A 19,507-nucleotide genomic window follows, 5' to 3' on the forward strand; every position below is an offset into this window, starting at 1 on the left:
ACCCTCTGTGAGACGACATCAAACTGGTGATACACACACACACACACACGATGAGGACCCTTCTGTCGCCGCTATTAAAGAACAACCGTTTAGCGACTTGTGATTCCGTGACAGCAAGCGGACACGTCTGAGATTCACAACCCGGGTTCTTTTGTTTCGTTCCTGTATCGCAGGTATTGAGCTGTTATTTGAACATGTTGAACACAGCTTATCCTGCACTGCCTCAATGTGCACGTCGATCCCCTCATTCAAACTTCTATTGGGTTCTGGCTCGGGGGACATAATCCCTCTCCCCGGCTCGCTGGCAAAGCCACATAGAATCAGCTCATCAATAACACTTTGTTTACCGAGCACAGATGACTTTGCCCGAGAATCTCCTTACGGCGCGGGCTGCAGAGGCATGAATGAGTGTAAGCTCGTGACGGTTTTCATCTGAAGCCCGCTTTAAATACTTGAGCTACCATTTAAGCAATAGCAGCAGACGGAGATTTCACGCCGCCATTGTGTCCGAATCATTTGGACTCGGCCCCGATGAGAGAGGCGCACAAAAGAGCCTTTTGTCTCGACTTACAGTTATTGCTCCAATTGTGCACTTTTTTGGGGGGGAGCGGCCCAGCGGCCCTCCTCTCTATGCATTCTGCGGCACCACGGAGACATAACAATGAGCGGCTTTAGGGCCAGAACTTCATCGTGCCACACCGAGCCGGGGTTTCCTCATGCTCGCTTTAAAAACAGTCACAATACCAGCGGCTAAGCTCACGGTACGGTTCCCAGCCGCGAATGGAGAGTTGGTATTAAACACAACTATCAGAGAGAGAAAGATGGAGATCTATTACAAGTTTATAATCTGCATGTTAAGGACGTGGAAAACATTTGTGTAAAAAAACTTTAAAAATCAATGGACATTATTTGGAGTTTGGAAGAGTCCGGCGTCGCACTCAAGCAAACTAAAATATATATAAAATACACAAACAATGAATTAATTACTATAATTATTTAAATAGCGCACGTGCTCATTTAAGCCACTGTATGCAGACATTTCTGTCTCGAAAAAGTATTTAATAGTAACAAAGGAACGGAGACATTATTACAATATCCGTCAAAATGATTCCATCAGTTTATATTATCTGTAAAAATATCAGTCAGGAGGTTTTATTAAAAGTCAAATGTTTCTCACGTATTTGGCTGCACATCCAGCACCGATATCGCCTCAAAAAGAATGTAAAAAACGGATTCTTGTCCCCCAACTTTTACCGTTTCACTAAAGTCTCTCCAGAAAATGTTCTCAGCCGGGAGAAGAGAGGGAGACCGTTGAAATTGTCATCTGGGTCGCCTTCCCGTTCTGTACGCCGTGCTAAACATACTGGGCATAATGTGCCGATTCCTGCAGGTGCACGAGATCCTGCAGGTGCACTTCCTCCTTGAGATTGGCTTCATTCCTACAGTCGACGGTGTGCTTTGATTATTTAGATCCACACCAGAGTGCATCACACAGGGATGTTCCTCCTCTGCAGATGAGGACTTTAGCTCAGGGATTTCTTGCAGATGGCTTTGGCAGACATATCACAGCACAGATGTGTGTTTTACATTGAACGTTCTTGAAAGGCCTTGGTTGAAGAACAGAACAACAGAGGGCGATTGTCTAAATAAGAAAAAACTTGCATGAAAATAAATCAGATCTCTGTCGAGCCCCTGAAGAGAAACAAGCCGGGCTCTCCACTGCGCACGCTGCCGCCCAAACACCATTATTTGAAAGGCAAAGTTGAACTAGTTGTTTTTTTGGAGGGCTTTATCCTTAATTGACTGATAGCTGCTGCTGTTTACGTGTGCCTGCTGCTGAGAAAAAGAAACTAATCCAAACGCGCTCACGGGTCCCGCTAAATATCCAGCCAGGGGTATCTGTGTCGGCCTCTTAATCACGCTGGGGTCGCCTTAATCTTTCCGTCTTAAGCGTGTCTTATTTACTTGTTTTCGGCTCCTCACTTTCCATACAGAAAGTGATCGCGGGCAGCTCAGCTGAGTATCATCCTGCGCTGCGGTTTGTCATGGAAAAGCTGCAGTAATTGCCCCGAGAGTCCTCCTTCATCCTCGGGGTGTAAACACGCGGCCGATTGCCGCACATCAAACATATCTGCAGAGCTGCGGACAAAAGGCTAAAATTGCTCCATCGTGTGCCGGTTCAATACACCATTATCTTTCCATTGTTAAGGCACGTGGCCCCCGCTCGGAGCAGCACTGATGTCCCTGCACCAGACATGAAGGTAACCAGAAGGTCTGCTTCTGCATGAAAGAGTGTGAAAGTCAATCGGAAGATCATTTGATTTTATACATTTTACAGAGACAAAAGGAGTTCGAATCAGGTCAAAAGAATTCTATAATAAAGCTCAGAAATTCTCCACATTAGGTTCATATTAAAAACAGAAACAGTGTCTTCAGTGATGTGTTGGTGAACATGTGTTTGGAACACACGGAGCAGGCAGATGGGAAGTCGTGAAAACATGCCACCGTAACCGAGGAGAATGACCGCCGCCTCGAGCGCGATGTTAGGACAACTGAGGACGATCAGGACCACAAACCACAAGAATGTCTCTTTGTTTTCAATCGCTTTGATTTTTGTGTAGTTTATTTGTTCACTATTTATTTAACCCGTTCATTGGTACTCCAAGCCCTGTTGAAAGTTATTGAAAGTCATTATTTTGTAGTGACTAATATAAATGTATGGGTGTAAATATACTGGAATCTGATTGTAATGTGTGTAAGTGTTTTAATTGTGAAATTGTATGAGTTGCTTAAACAAAACGACAACAACAAGCCAATGATTTTAACAGCCAAATGTAAGTACGGCCTCCAAGGAGAGTGGGGGAGTGTTTTTTGGAGGCTGGGAGTCGGGGGGGGGGGGGGGGGGGGGGGGGGGGGGGTATAAAGAAATTAAGCAAAAGGAGGAAAGAAGAAGAAAAGAGACCCTGTGGCATGATGATAAGAGATGCCCGACGCAGCCGTCCATCCTCGGTCTTTGTCGTGCGGTGCTAAAAGTCTGCACCTCATCATCATTATTGTTTTGTATGGCATTCGGTCTGGACCGTCCAATCAGGGCACACACGTTATGTTCATGGGAAGCTCTAATCATTATAAATATGGTATCTAAATCACAACTCAAAGCAGACTCAAGTCCAAAGCAGTGAACCTCAACTATAATATAGATATTTCAAACTTCAGTATATGCAGATAGACGTTGTGTCTGAGCACCTTTGCTGAATCAGTTTGACATACTGGATGTATCCTTCAAATGCATATTGCAGGCCCTTTTTCTTTTGTCCAAAAGAGTGATAAATGTTAGTGACAGTGTGGGCACCAGTTGTTTATGTGTAGACCGTTGACAGCCATTACAGCTCATAGTCACGACAGAGCTGCTGCACGGCAACACAGGTCGAAATCAAGCTGTAAACTTTAATGTGAAACTGGGAGACACGAAACAAGACGCTCTTCAAGTGGAGGATTACCCATCATAAATCTATGTATTTGGTTCTTTTATATGAGCCAAACAGACAACATTTCAGATGGCATTTTGCAATGCAGGCAAAAACCAAATAGAAATTGCTTTGGAGAAGAATCCACGTGGATCTTTTCTCTCAGTCCTGAAAGCGGTTTTAACACCAACATGCTGTTGAGATTATCAGGTTGGAAAATGTGAGGTACACTATGAATCATGAATACCTTGCATATAGCTATTGAAGACAACATTTCCTTAAAACATCTCTTCTTTTTAAAGAGGCCATGATTGAGTTTCCCTGACAGTCCCACAAACACTGAAGGATTTGTCCACTTACATGAAGCCCTTATATGCCGAGACGAGTCAAGGAAAGCCTTTTGGCCACAGCTGTAGTGGAGCAGAACAAAGAGTTAAGCATTTTAAATTCTACAGTGAAGCTAAACTGTTCTTGAAATTCAGCTGGCAGCCAGTCAAGCGTCGATTTGATGTGTGCTTCAAGAATCTGGCCCAAACAGACAAACCGGGAGCCAGGAATCCAAACAAAGTGTGAGAAACCGAGAGCCATCCTTGGCAGGTTTATCCCATCCCTGTGGCCCGGGCATGTTCAGTCCGCCTCGGTGCTGCTGTGATGTCGACTGAGGAAAACCAAACTTCTGCGTTCTACGGTGTGACCTTAAAGCGCCTTCGCTGCACGCGTTGCTGCACGCGTTGCTGCACGCGTTGCTGCACGCGTTGCTGCACGCGTTGCTGCACGCGTTGCTGCACGCGTTGCTGCACGCGTTGCTGCACGCGTTGCTGCACGCGTTGCTGCACGCTGCTCGTGAACGTACGCACAAGGCTGTGGCGTGGAAGGTTGTTGGTCAATGGGTTTTTAGGAGCCGCTCCAAAGGTCCCTCGAGGGTTCTGGAGTCATTTAAAGAGCTAATAAACGATGGAACGTTTGAACCTCACTGAATAAACGGCTTATGAAAGGGCGTCGCCGCGGCGTCCAGTTGACAGAGTACAGACATCGCTCCGATTGGTTGCCGATGACAGGATTCCACATGGGCCGCGTTGAGGGTGATGTCACAGCAGTCACCCGAACTCGACTGCAATGTCGTCTCACACAGCCACTTTAAAAAGGAGCCGGGTTTTGGACCCCAATCGGTTCATAAAACACGTTATGGTGGGGGTGTTTTTCTTTGGTGGTGTTGGCGGAGAGAATTGTGTCTAATAATACTTATCAAGGCCACATTTTTGCCGTCTCTTTTGTCTGCCCTATATCTCAGGGCACAAGTAAGCTTATTATTACTAGAAGAACAAAAGTGTGCTGATGAAAGCCGTAGCGGGGAAGGAAGCTTCTTGGACCACCTGTTCAACGTTTTCATATTCAGCGAAGAAGAGCTCAGGTTCCCATACGAGCACGCTGCCATCTGTTTTTCAAAAACATATCACATTTTGGTATTCAACCACTGGGCATGCTTTGCTAAACACAAGCGCCTCAGAGCTCGTCGATCTCAACGTCTGCCTGTGCAGTTCTGCGCAATGCGCTGTATATGAAATCTTCCTTCTGTTTAATGCAAGAGAAGCAACTTCAGCTGATCTGAAAAGGTGTACATTTAAATGTCAGGCCGAGAAAGCAACAGTCAAGACTACCCTTCATGAGAATTTAAAAACACACACACGCATGACTAGTATCTTAAATCAATTATAGCAAGCACCATTAGTGTTATCGCGACGCACAAACACAGTTTGGATCCGGCAGTTAAGGGACTTGTCAGCGGCTTATCAGAAATAATGCCAACAAAGAGTCAGCTGATCAGAGAGAGAACGACAAAGAATCGCTGCAGGCAGCAAATGCATACTTAATATGCACCAATACGCTCTCCAAGCATTTATTTCATACATCCTACAAAGTGGTCTCTCCCATGTTATTTTATATTAGCCGTTGACCGGCCTCCTAACCGCGTCGACCACCCTTGACCCGCTAAGTCTTGAAGTGGCGCGATGACATTCAAGGAGCTTAAAACAATCAATCGGCGGCGGGACTGTGGGAGCACGTCCACGGAGCTGCAGGAATCGGGCCCTGTCTATCTGCACAAAGTTGTATTTGATTAGAGAGCGCTTGTATTTTTCCCCATGTTCTATCGAAAACACATGGCTCGCTTTTCTCATAACCGGGGCTAATTGAATAAATTAAGAATGCATCACGGAAACACTTACTGCACGTCATTAGGACAAGCTCCTGCCCTTTGGCCAACTCTCTGACGCAAATGCACCGCCGCGGCCGAGGAATTCAAGCTGCAATCAACTACTATGGATTTAGAACAATATGGATTCAATTCCTGCAGGACAGAGTTAAATAAATATATAATTATATAAATTAATAAGTAAAATTCTAATTCGTTTTGGGCTAAGATTCAATGAAGAGGGGGCTTGTGAATAATTATCATAATCAGATACACACAATTTCATATTGTGCAGAACCAGAGTATGTGTGCAAAGTAAATTCACGATTCACTTCCCGTTCAATGCATCAATACGGTGGAATTTAACGACACGGTGACGATATTAGCAGCCTGGAGGAAACGGCTCTGACAAAAGGACCTTTAAATGAGAACAATAGTTCCTTTCAGCGCATTCTGGGTCAAAAAGATCAGTTTCTGGAGAGACTTCTGCAACATAACAATGTTGTTTATGGCCTCCGCTGACATTAACGACCCATACATTGTGTTTAGTTAATACACGTTCACACTCAAACAGCACGTCTAGGCATCCAATACATGATTGTGATCACTGCAATATTGAAAACTATATCTAGGATTTCTATCTTTTTTCTTTTACATGTTGTGTGGAGGAGAGGTGAACATGTGGTTTGTGATTACTACTCTATCTGGGAGAGAAAAAAAACTGTTTTATAAAAAAGGTCAAATATACATTAATATGAAGAAACCAAAGAGACTCACAGGCTGTGTTCATGGCCTGTGAGTCTCTACAGTATCGTACTGTAGGAGGAGTAACTCCCCCAAACTGTGACCACAGGATCAGACACCTGAAACGCAACATGACCGTACAGGACATCACGCCGGGTTCATCTCCGGCTGCAGCAGCCGCCGCCCGGCCCGGACCGGCCCAGACCGGCCCCGCCCGGCCCCGCTCGGCCCCGCTCGGCCCCGCTCGGCCCCGCTCGGCCCCGCGCCTTTCACACAACCGCTCACTTTCACAAAAGTTGGCATTAAAAGTGCAGCTCCGACTCCCAAAGTGAAACCCCAACTTTTGACTGCAGGGGATACATTCAAAAATGATAATTGTGAGTGAAATGTCTATTTTTGGTGTTGTGAATGTCCTACATTCGGTGTAGATATACAGGTAAGGGTGGGGGTGGGATGATTCCCGTCTCCAGGGCCCCAGAAGATGTGTACTCCTCTTGCTGAGGAATTTGTTTGTTCTGATAAATTGACACTGTCAGCTTCCCCACGTTGCCACAGTGTGGCATATACTATGGGGAGCCGTGGTGGGAACACAGATGCTACATGCGACTGGCGTCAGTCAATGTGACAGTTCTTGTTTGGTCTTTTCTTTTGAGGGGGGGGTGGGGGGGGCTCTACTTTTCTAAATCTGAACTTCCAAGTCGAGGAAGCAGGAAGGAATAGGAATTAATACACCTACACTCCCCTTCTCCCTTTAGAATGGCAAAAATCTCTTTGTACCCACATCATAATTACTGGTGGGCGCCAGTTTGGGATTGTTATCCATGCCTCCTTCACACTTTTTTGTTTTTGTTTTTTGGTTTGCAAGTATAATCCAATGTTGAGAACATGCAGCTGACAACTAAAGTATTTTCTCAACTTCACTTCGGTTTCTTTGCGCCGCGCTAATGTTAAGGAACCGCTGCAGCTTGAAGTGGCGTCCCTTGTTCTAGCATATGCTGCCCTATTTATTGATTTTTAACAAGGATAGCCGGGCGAGGAGGGACCCGTTCCTCCAGAGAGACGATGTTGATGTTGAGACTCTATGTTGGCGTCTGACACATTGATGCTTCTTTTTCTTTGTCAATGCAGTCTCCATTACCGAGTGACTTTTAATGTGGTTTGGCTTTTCCACTCATAATGTTGAACATGATGTTACCACAGAAAGAGAATCCGGCTTTTTCAGTTTTAACTGTGCAGTACGTTCCTATTTAGTCAAAACTTTCAATTAATCCAATAAATTAAATTGATCTGAAAACATTTTTGATAAATCAACCAAACGGTATTTTTCTCATTGTTAATTGAAAATCTTTGGTCACACAAAACAACGTTTTATGAATGAAAAACTGAATTCATAGATTATTCAACAATAAAAAGTTTAGATCTGAGAATAACATATGTTTAAATTAAATCAAGAGCACACTTTCCTTAGGGACATCTAGCCTTAACCACTCTGGTTTCATCTGGTTGGGATATCAGCCAATTAGACTTCTGCCCCAACACAGAAGATAATGGAATTTAATGTGTTGCATGTTCACAAAGCACAGAAAAGTGACATTAGAAGACAGAATCATGCCTTTGCAGGGACAACAGGCTCAAGCAGGAAGACGTATACGAATGCATGTCTTCTTGTTTGTATCCAGGACGTGTTCTCCTTTTGTTAGTATTGATTTCCAGGATTCGCCAATGTTCTCTTTCTTTCTGCCCCCGAGGTAGGAGAGCATCGGACTTATGGTCGAGAGCGCCCTCACCAAGAAAAAGGAGAAAAACGCCTTGTTTCCATAGATAGAATAAATCAAGAGAAGTAGAGAAGGCTCTTTGTGGCCATGAGAAACAAGGCTTAACAAGTGGCTTCACACTTGATTCATTTAAACAGCCGTCCATGCAGATTACGCTTCACTAAACGAGACAAAAATGATCTTGACTAGTTAAAAAAAAGAACGACCGGCTTCTCACAGAGTTAGAGTGGATTAATACATTCAATAAATCAAAAACTGAAATCGCTTTAAGTGAGGATTGTCCAACATTTTTTTAGTGGGCGCGATTATTATTTTTAAAGCAACTTTTCATGCATGCATTGCACATGCAGTTCCACAGACTCACATTCAACCACCAACATAATCACAGAAATCCATGTATCAGAAGCAGCAATTACATGTTTTCAGTAATGAAATGGGAGGGGAAATGAGTTACCAAACCAGAACAAATATGATTTACAGTAGCAGCAATATCTGACCCATCACTTACATCTGGGGACCGAACCAGCGCAGAAGGAGTTGTGCAATATGAAATGGTGGAAAGGTCAGGTGGGCTCATGGGTTTGTGTTCGCCTCTCAGTTGCCAACTGCAGCCGACCCAATGAGTTTTTAAACAATGATAATGCCGGTACTCGAAGACGGCGGTAATAGCAGCTGTGCAAAAATCCGGGCCTGCAGCGAAAAACATTTTCACTTGTGTAGCGGACATCAAAATGTGCATGTTTTTACATAAATCTACAGTAGATAGAGTCCATCCCAATAAATACGACACCTCACGCCGTCGCTGCTGTGCCTCGTTGCTGCAGCGGATTATTCCAACGGCACCCGGTGCTGAAATGATGTCACAGAAATAACAACCGTACAACACAATTGACTTCAGTCCTTTTAATTCAACCGCTTGGGGCTATTTAACCGTCAGATTGTTGTCTCGTGAACACAACTATCAGACATTCTGGTCTTAAAGAGGAGCATCTTTGTTTCTATGATTTTAAAGCAGATTGATGTCTCTACTGATGATTATATCTCTGGAATATGCAGGTAATATTGAACCTAAAACCTTGTGTTTGTGTTCATTTACAGGTTTCCTTTGTCTACGCGCCGTGTGGCTGCAGCTCAGACTTCTGACCAGAGGTCAAAGCTAACATCTGGTTTCTAGGACGCCGGCATGCACCTGTACCTTTCCACTCAACATTCATCGCTATGAATTCAGCTGAAGCAAAGCCCCGTGTAGCTTTCCAGAGTAGTTGAGTACTGACCCCACACAACATCTAATCAACCGGGCCCTTCCTGCAGACAGGGCGTGCATTTCACGTTACATTAAAGGGGATATTTATAAACATTCACCGTCAGTGCTCAGGCATATAAAAAATTTAAAAAGTCAAATAAAATGAGCCAATTTCACTCAATGCCAAACCCATTACGATAACTTAGGTTCAGCTACTTTCAGCCACACAATGAGTTAAATACCCAAATTATCAGAGCCATTAAACATTCAGATGGAGCAATTTGCTATCAAACACAAGTGATCATCCAAGTACATTAGACCATTAACACATTTCTAAAGACCCGCAATCTGTCAAAGAAACGCAATTTAGGTCCTGAAAGAGGTCTGTATTTATCAGGTTTTGATGGACAGGCTTGAAAGAGACTAAACACCAGAGGACAGGTGCCCCCCTCTTCCTCTAACCTTCATGGTCCTCGTGCTTTACTCTGGATCATGCAGCTATTTTTATAGGCTTCATATGATGTATTGTATACTCATGGTGATGTTTTGTTCTTATTTTCTTTTACAAGAGCTGACCCAAACATTATTCTCATAGAGATCTGCTCAAGCCGAGGAGCAGCGGGTCTCACTTCCTCTGTGGACGCATGCTTTCAAAGTGCTCCTACAATGGACAGCTTGATTGGGCCTTGATGTTTACAGCCTGAAAGGGGAGACCAAACCAATGAAAAATACATATCCCTGAAAACTACTCGCCCCCCCCCCGGCTTTATAGTGTATTTATAACCACTCCTTTACAGCGGGCACAGCAAAGTGAAGGGTGCGCTTCGAATTAAATTAGTGCACGTTACCTTTTCTGAGCTAGGTACAGTGCAGCTCCACTGGGCTTAAAAGGAGTCTGCCCGGGGGGCAGGCTGGAGCGCTGGAAATACCCTCGACAGGAAGCAAGTGGCTCCTCCGGTTTACACCTGACCTGCAAAACGGCTCCGAGAGCTTCACCCGGACCGGGGGAAACAACCCAGAGGTGAGCGGGTCCCGGGCCGGACGCGGCAGAGAGACCCTCCAAGCCCCCAGTTTCAATGCGTGGCGACGCCCCTCGTTGATGTAACACACTTTGAGTGGAATATGGAGTGAAATTCACTTTTTACTAAACTACTGTAAATACTGGATAAATAAATAGTACAATGCCATTATAATTGCTGGATATAACCAATCCTAATCTTTCTTTAGAAATGTACGGTATCTAAAATATTTCACTACTTTCCAGGATACATACATTGCTTGTGCAAATGCATGCCTCCGTTGTACATGGCATTAAACAGGCATACAGACACGGCCTCTGAATGGGATCTATTGCACATTTGCGGCACACAAACATACAAATGAAGCTCCTTTCCGGTCAAACGCTCCCGGTTCAGGTTTTGGTCCCACCTGCATGAGCCCGGTACTTGTGTATCATCTGCCGGGCCCCTTTTAGGGAGTCAGTCCTCACCTGGCCACAGGTTGCCTCCACTGAGTTTCACCTGTCCCAGCCACCTCCCCGGTCTGTGTTGCCTGCAGACTTGCTCTGTTCACTCTGTTCTGTGGGCCAGTTGATCCTTAGTTGACCCTCAGACTTTGACATTCATTTCTGATAAGTGTGTGAGGCGTGGCGGCTTGTCCTACGGTGAACCCGTAGAGTCTTTGAGGGCTCTCTTACAGACACTTCCTATAAGTCTGCAGTGCTTCAGGTGTCATTTGGGGCTTCAGCGCCCTCCGGCAGAGTCTCTGAGAGTTTGACGTCACTCAGTCTGTAACTTTAATGCGTCATCGGGTTCTACCTCAACACCAAAATCAGAGTCGATGTGGGATTTTGTCTGCAGAGACCAGGATGTGTCTGCAAGGAGCTCTGTCTCCACACACACACACACACACACACACACACACACACACACACACACAGGTTAATGTTACGCCGACGGCGCGGCTGTTATTGACAACGGTGTCACAAAGAGAAGTGGGTTAGCTGTGAAATATAATAAATATAACAGAACACATGTTCCAGGTTCTAATCTGGTGTCAGTAGAAAAATCGAACATTCCAGAAAATCCTCCTTTTTTTTTCCTCTCAGTGGAACTGATGAGGGATTTGTGATGACTTTTGATCCTGCACTTAATACAGATACATGTGTATGCGATTTGCATTGTTTTCTTCACCCGTCATGTGAAACCACACTTGGCCAGCAGCTTGTGGGTCGCAGCAGCAATGTCATGGAGTATCATGATATCAAAGATGCTGTTTACAACATGAAGTTGCTCTTGTAACCCAAGAGCAACAAAGCATAACCAACGAAACAGCAACGTCTCATAACGACATGAATTTCTTCTGGGTTTCTTGGGAGTTTTTCCTGATCCGATGTGAGGTCAAAGGTCAGGGATGTCGTGTGTGTACAGATTGTAAAGACCTCTGAGGGGAGGTTGTGATTTGTGATTTTGGGCTGTACAAAATAAACTGAATTGAAACCACACTTGACAGGAACGGCTTCTCATTGGGATCTAGTTACTAAGTGTGGTAGAAAACTCAATGCTTTTATCATTAACGGGGTGAAGGACTGCAGCACAGCTCTGGGATAACAAACTTGCTTCCTGAAAAGGTGGCAAAAACAAATCCAGGGCTTTGCTTCGGATGTTTCTTCCAAATTTAAATGCTGCAACAAATGAAAGTTGGGAAGGATTTAAGAGATGAATGCATCTAATGCACTGGATCTGTCTGATATTAACACAAGTGACCTCAAACCTGACGGTAAGGCTCCCTCAGCTTTAAGCCCACATATGCAAACTAAAACAAAAGCATGCGGGGAGCTCAAACATCAAGCCGAGTGGTTGCACTCTGGTCTATGATCCACAATGCTAGCTCCATCGGGTCTCTTCCACAGCAAGCGTCACCTCTGGTTCTCCGTACATACAGTGTGTTCCTCTTGGTCGGAAAACGGTGAAAGATGAAACTCTACAGTTGAAGTGTTTTGGGCACGGGAGCAACGCAATGTATTGCTGTGGACGTGGCAGCAGCCAAACTTTGCAAATGCATCAGGTACTGAAAAGGTGACGGTTGTGACTTTGGAGAATCCAAACTAACCCTGAAGTCACACACTGCTTCGCTCCAGCACTGGAACTCCAAGTCCGTTTCTGCAAAACACACCTCCTGTAGTAGTACATCACACACACACACACACACACACACACACACACACACACACACACACACACACACACACACACACACACACACACACACACACACACACACACACACACACACACACACACACACACACACACACACACACACACACACACACACACACACACACACACACACACACACACACACACACACACACACACACACACACACACACACACACACACACACACGTTTTGTTATTGCGTTGTTCACGTATAGTTGTTCAAAGACTTCCTGAGGACTTGAAGTGAATCCCTTGACAAACATGTGCCTAAGATGCCGAGGACAGGGAGCTTTGAAAAGATGGAAGACCCGGTAAAGCTGGACGTACAGGTGTGTGAGGGCCTTTAGCCAAGGGCACGAAGAGGTAACCGAAGGCCGGCCTCCACTTTGACGTGGAGCAGCCGGAGGAGTTAAAAATAGTACTTTGTTAGTTTGTTTACTTCAGCATGTCACTGGGGTCTGATCTGAGCTTTATCCTCCTCATTACTATAAAGAGTGTCCTGATTATTTGTAATCCACTCCGACACTATACTGATTGTTATGCTTGTGTTTTTTCCACTAGAACCGCCGTCGACGTCGGGTCTCACAGGAAGACGGCATTACTGAGAGGCCCGCTCCATTTCTGTGCTCAAGGAAGACACGACCAGTAAGTAATATTGCTCAATGTCGCTTCATTTAGAGTATGCTCATGAATGCAAATCCCAAATCATTTCAAGAGTAATATTCAGAGCCCAGAGATGTATAAAAGTTAAAGATGAACCCCCCTCTGCATGTTATCAGTCCAGATCATTTGGGTGTGAGGATTTGGGTTTTCCTGGCCATTGTTGGCTGTTCTTTGAAAGAAAATAACAAAGCCAGTCAAAAGGTTGGTTAGCAGGCACTAAAACATACTGGAATCAGTTAACTTATTGTAAAAAAATAAGAAGAAGAATTGTATCCAGATCCACAATTAATTCCTACATCGTCCCATTGGTGGGTGATGGCAACCGTGCTGTTGGGTTTATTTATTTATTTTTCAAACTTCCACAAGCTGAATGGCAAGAGTCAGTATATGGTCCTGAAGTTAGAGTGGAATGTATTGTGTCTTTAATTCTTCCTGAGCACTCGTACACCCGTCTCTTTTCCTCAGAGGTGCGTCTGTGATTGAAGACGATGATGCGGCCACAATAGAACAATACGCAGCGTTTTAACTATCCAACTTCATCGATAGCACTCGGGCAAAGGTAACTGGCATGCTGAAAATGACTGCATGTGCACACACTTACACGTTTAAATATGAAACAGAAACTGGGCTTGATATGTGTGGGCGTGCTCATGGAAGAGTGTAGCGTATGTATTGTACCACCAATCCCTTTCAGAATAAAAGTCCTCCATGTGTGGCGTTATCGGTATCCATCTCACATTGTTCGGAGTGGTTGAGGAAGAGAACACACATTTTCATATTTGTTTGAAGTCGAGGCCGGACCGACGTCATTGTGCACCTCATGCTCACAACCTGTTTACCGATTTGCCCATTTATTGTATTTATTCATATGTTTACTGAGGATCCTTTTGAATTCAGATTTATCCGACTGCTTGTATTAACAAGACCCCCCCAGGAAACAGCTGTTTTCACGCACTGGTCAGCTTAGAGATGTTGTTCTTTTTGGCTTTCATGACCGCCTTCTTTCTGACTCGTGGAGTGAAAACATCCAAAATACACATTCAGGTGTTTCTTTCTCTACTTTGCCATCCAAATTCACCATTAGATAATGCTTTATTCTTATATTTAAAACATATCATTTCAGAAAAAAATGTATTGTCTTAGTACAAGTAATAGACTGGGGGATGTTTTCACGGTGATATATACACATATATATATATATATATATATATATACACACAGTCTTTTTACGTTTCATATCTTTAAAGGACGTTTTTTCAAAATGAGTTTTTTCTCAGACTTCTCCGCTCTTTCATACACAAGTTTCATTTCTCTCTATGAATGATATATGAACTAAACCCTCAGTAAAAACCTTCAGAATATAGTCTGAATTGTACAACATCGGATTCCTAAAAACATTAATTTCATGGCCGATTTATATAGTGATAAGATATTACAAATCCTCAGTAAAAACATTTGACTATAATAATAATAATAATAATAATAATAATAGGTAAACAAAATAAACGTAACTTTATCCAGTGATAAAGATTTCTGTTCTGGAAATGTATGCCGATGAGCACATTTTCAATAATTCAATTCAATTCAATTCAATTCAGTTTATTTTGTATAGCCCAATATCACAAATCACAAACTCCCCTCAGAGGGCTTTACAATCTGTACACATACGACATCCCTGACCTTTGACCTCACATCGGATCAGGAAAAACTCCCCAAAAATAACCTTTGACAGGGAAAAAAGGGAAGAAACCTTCAGGAGAGCAACAGAGGAGGATCCCTCTCCCCAGATGGACAGATGAATAGATGTCATGTGACCAGATGAACAGAGTTACAGAGTTACATAAAGAAATAAGACAACGCATCATTCACATATTCCAACAGACAAATTCAGAAACTTGATAAACAAAATGATTGTCTTCATGTCACGTTATCCACTTGAGAAGTTTCATGGCAATCTATTTTGGTTAAAGCATTTACGCTCTCCCAATCTGATTAAAAAAAGATATTTATTTCTTCCCTTTTTTCCCCTGAAAGGTTTTTTTATATTTCTTGGGAGTGTTTCCTGATCCGATGTGAGGTCAAAGGTCAGGGATGTCGTATGTGTACAGATTGTAAAGTCCTCTGAGGATAATGTGTAATTTGTGATGTTGGACTATACAAAATAAAGTGAATTGAACATGTTTCTCCTCGCTCAGAATCTTGAATCTCAGAGACTGCCCTCCACGTACGGATTGCATGGAGGGGTGAGCGCGAGGTTAAGTGAAGCCTTTGTCCCAGGTGTAACGCTGCCAGAGCAGACACTGACTTCCAGCCAAGAGGATGATTTGGGTCAGTAGGTAATTGCATTCCTGGACCACCGGGGACTTGCTGGCAATTGATCCTGTCAATGAGCCATGTGAAATATGCACATGTATACAGTGTGCCAGTCGTCTAATGAATGCAGGCCCTGTGAGCACGGCTCCTTCCAAGAGTGATGGGGTAACAACATTCTGCCCCCACGCGGCTTACGGCTACGATAACGCAAGGAGATTGTGGCCGCACAAAGGGGTGTTGTGCCTGACGGGGCACAAAAATCAAGAACCCGTCCGACTCAATTTAGCACTACCCCAACATCTCGGACGTCAGCAAGAAGCTCCAAAACAAAACAAAAAACAGGTTATTAGCTTCTCCAAAACCACTGATGATATTCCATTATTGCTCTATTACAGTCTGGCTGTTCTGTCAAGAGTGCTTTGTGAATGCTTCCTGTGCATCCTGGAGACTTCGAAAAGACCGAAGGATACATGTAAGAGTTTAAGTTAAAAAAGAAAATGTTTTAAAAAGAAGCATTACCAGCCCTAGTAGAAGAAATAGAGAGATTAGCGAATTGAGTTTAAATTCAGAAGCAGAAAAGGCTTCTTTGAAATTCCAGTAATTTACATACATTTACATTGTATTGACCTTTACTCCATAAATACTAGAGATGCACAGATCGTTTTTCAGCCAATTGAAAGCCTCATATTTCCTCATAATGGCCGATCATCGTGAGTGAAGACACAAGGCTGCCATTTGTCACGACTGCTACGATAAGCCGTGGAGGAACAACCGTAGAAATATCTGAAACTACGAACTTATTTTATCGGAATTCATTCCACCATGCTGCTCAGAGTATTCCCAGTGCGAGACAGTGAGCCTCCCCTCTACACAGGACTGCTGGTAAGGGAGCTAACAGCTAACTCAGGTTATTATTAGAGCGCAAGCTCTATTCTGTACATTGTGTATTGCGCGAAGGCAAACTATATATATCATGACGTGTTAAAATATAATATTGTAAAATTACGTTTTTAGTGGGAAACTTGAATAAATACAGTTGCTTGAAGATGAAGTTTTCACAGCAATATAAAACAGACATTAGAGGGGGATTTATTACCCGTTTAAACTTCCTAACACTAGCTCTAAGCACCTTATACATCTTCAAAACTAGAAATGGTTATTGATCAAAGCAAACATTTCAATAAATATACATTTAATAAATGATTTTATTATACACTTATTTAATGCAAATAACCACCATAGATGACAATGATCAAATTAAAAGATAAAATGTTGAATTTGTGACGCTTCACGTTGACTTCAGGACAACTGAATTAAACAGTGTCGAGTCTTGCTGTCAGTCAATGGAAATTAGGATCTGCAGGTCAGACTTAAAAAACAAAAATTACCAAGAAAGCTGAAATCCCTGCATCTCTACTAAATACACGTCCATTGATGGATTCACTCCTTGCTGCTGACACCCAACCCTGAGAGTGGCGACGCTAACCATGTCCACTGACATCACCCTTTTGCCATTCTGATCAGATGTTCATGTGTTTGTTTTGGCACATCAATAATGGCTCTGTGTTGTTCCAACAACATGCTACAGTAGTTTGACCGCCTTTGGATGCCGGCATCTGTCACTGTAAGTAAGTGCATCAGTCACATCGTGTGAAGTGTCCCATTAGCCTCCCGCTTCTGCCTAATCTGAGATTAATCAGTTAGTGACATCTGATCCTAAACGATAGGGGCACGGAGGGAATGTCACTTGGAGCACACAATCACTTATGACAATGTTAAGATTACAGTTGTTTACTGGGAAGTGTTGACGAGCAGTCAAGAGAAGTGTTCAACAGCCAGAATGGACACAGTGACGGACCGCAAACACTCAACGCAAACAGATTACCACTACGGAAAGCAATAAAGTGCTCGTTCTAGTTTTGGTGTATGCCTCCCCAAGTTCTTCTGAGACAGTACCAAAAAGCTCTTGTTTTTTCCTAGTTAGTCACCAGCAATGAGGCCATGTACACAAGTTTAACAGAGTCAGGCTGGCAATAGCACAGGGGTTTGGACAGAAATTCAGCAATGGCCAACAGATATTTTTAGGGAGGCAACCTAATCGGCTAAACAAAGTTCATCTCATTTGTTTTATCGGGTTTTCAAATTGATTAACAGGAGCCAAGGAAGAGACTGAACTACAGAGCTCACTGGCCATTTCAGAGGCAAGTCTGGTCTCCGAGCAAGAGATAAGTAATTCTTACGAAATACAAAGCTGAATTCTTCAGCCATGACATAAAGTGTCTGGCAGAGGCTGTTGACAGGAAGGATGGTCATGACAACATGCAGTGGTTGTATTGGGAAAGGGAATAGCAAACAGGCAAAGACTAGAGGTGGATCTCCTTCAACAGAGGTGTTGAGTTATACTGGCCGCCAGCAGATCAAAGCTAAAAAGAGGGACCAAATCTGAAATCTATTGGAAAATAATGCGCCTCAGATTGTTGTTTATGGATCAGACATTCCAGCTTGACTGTGAAAGAGAAAAACAACTTGGATTGTTTCAAAAATCCAGATACTAAAAAGAGTACTGAAAGCCGTCAATGTTAGGAAAATATGCTACAGTATTATAATACATTACAATCCTTCTGCATTTTAAATTCCAATCCACAAGCAATGATTCCCGAAGCCCTGATCATCATTTCCGTGTTAGTGCTGCTAGAAATCAGACTGCAGACACTGCACATGTTCACAACATGAAGATGTTGTGAACATGTGCAGTATTCAACCTGTTTTCAATCTGCACTCCAAAACTCTCAACGGTACCGGAGGGAAAAATAGCGTTTTCGAAGGCATCATTAGTTAAAGAGTAATCAAGAGTTACCAAAACAGAAAGTAATCAAACCCCTTAAAGTGATTCTCCTTAATAAGAAAGATAATCCCCTCACCCTTTAGCTTGATTCTCCTCAGCTCAGTTGGGTTCTCCGTGTAATTGCTCCTGTTAATCATGCCGTAATTCGTTGACGAGATTCATTTGGGAGACTCGTCTTGAAAACATCCCAATCTCTTCCAATCTGGAGAAGGCAACAATCTGGAAATTAAGGGCCGCAAAGTAGTGAGACCAGATTAAGAGATTTGGAGAGCGTTGGAGAGGTCGCCGGGGGCCGACGTAACCAACGATCAGCAAAGCTTGTTAACCTCAAAACACTCTTGTTGACGGTGTATTTGTTAAGAAACGGCTCACTCCAATATTGTGGATACTGTGGTAATAAATACAACTTTTATATTTATTATTAGTATACCTTTATTTAAAGGCTCTATATGAAAGATTTTAAGCCTTTCTATTGCTTCTCAGGGGGCTCTCCACTTGGCGAAGGCTGAGCTGATGGCTAGCAGCTAGCAGCTAGCAGCGCTAACGGGGAAAACAACAGTGCTGACAGAGCTAACGGTGTTTACCTGAGGGGGAACCGGAGGGTGGGCTTCAACAGAGCTGTTGAGAAACTGGCCAGCACAAGCAGCTGGATCAACATTAAAGTGACGGACCAAGCCAAAGAAATCTGAAATCTATTGAAAAATAATAAGTCTAAGATTAGAATATCGCATTCAGCGCGCCTCACCAGGTAAGCCTCGTTGAGATTAGAAGATCTCTTTTCTAAAGGGAGCCCTGGCCAACTACAGCAATAACTAATGAATTTGTTCAATATGTATGTTGGATAATAGTCAATCTGCCTGATTAACTTTGATGGCTACTCTAAATTAATTAGGTCATCAAAGCGCTCCATGTTTTCCCATATGTTTTTATGATATTCGATTCTGACAAAACTCCTCGTTCCTCCCTCTCCTCGATCTCGTCCCAATGAAGCGTCTTCAGTATTGCTGTCCCCGGTGCACAGCCGTCTGGCGCCATCCTTTAAG

General features: G+C 43.4%; 1 protein-coding gene across 11 annotated transcripts in view; it reads right to left on the reverse strand.

Annotated features, from left to right (window-relative positions):
* Nucleotides 1-19,507, reverse strand: part of lpp (LIM domain containing preferred translocation partner in lipoma) — a 130,135-nt gene that overhangs the window by 103,250 nt on the left and 7,378 nt on the right. For 3 of the 11 annotated variants that reach the window (XM_034530047.1, XM_034530050.1, XM_034530052.1), the window contains one exon: nucleotides 12,532-12,597. The exons of 6 other annotated variants lie outside the window; for them this stretch is intronic. The gene's annotated coding sequence lies outside the window, so the exon portion shown is untranslated. Of the gene's footprint in view, nucleotides 1-12,531; nucleotides 12,598-18,540; nucleotides 18,684-19,507 lie in introns of all 11 variants that reach the window. 2 more of the 11 variants (XM_034530048.1, XM_034530053.1) reach the window with 1 other exon arrangement.

This window comes from Cyclopterus lumpus, chromosome 4 (assembly GCF_009769545.1).
Source record: "Cyclopterus lumpus isolate fCycLum1 chromosome 4, fCycLum1.pri, whole genome shotgun sequence".
NCBI lineage: Eukaryota > Metazoa > Chordata > Actinopteri > Perciformes > Cyclopteridae > Cyclopterus > Cyclopterus lumpus.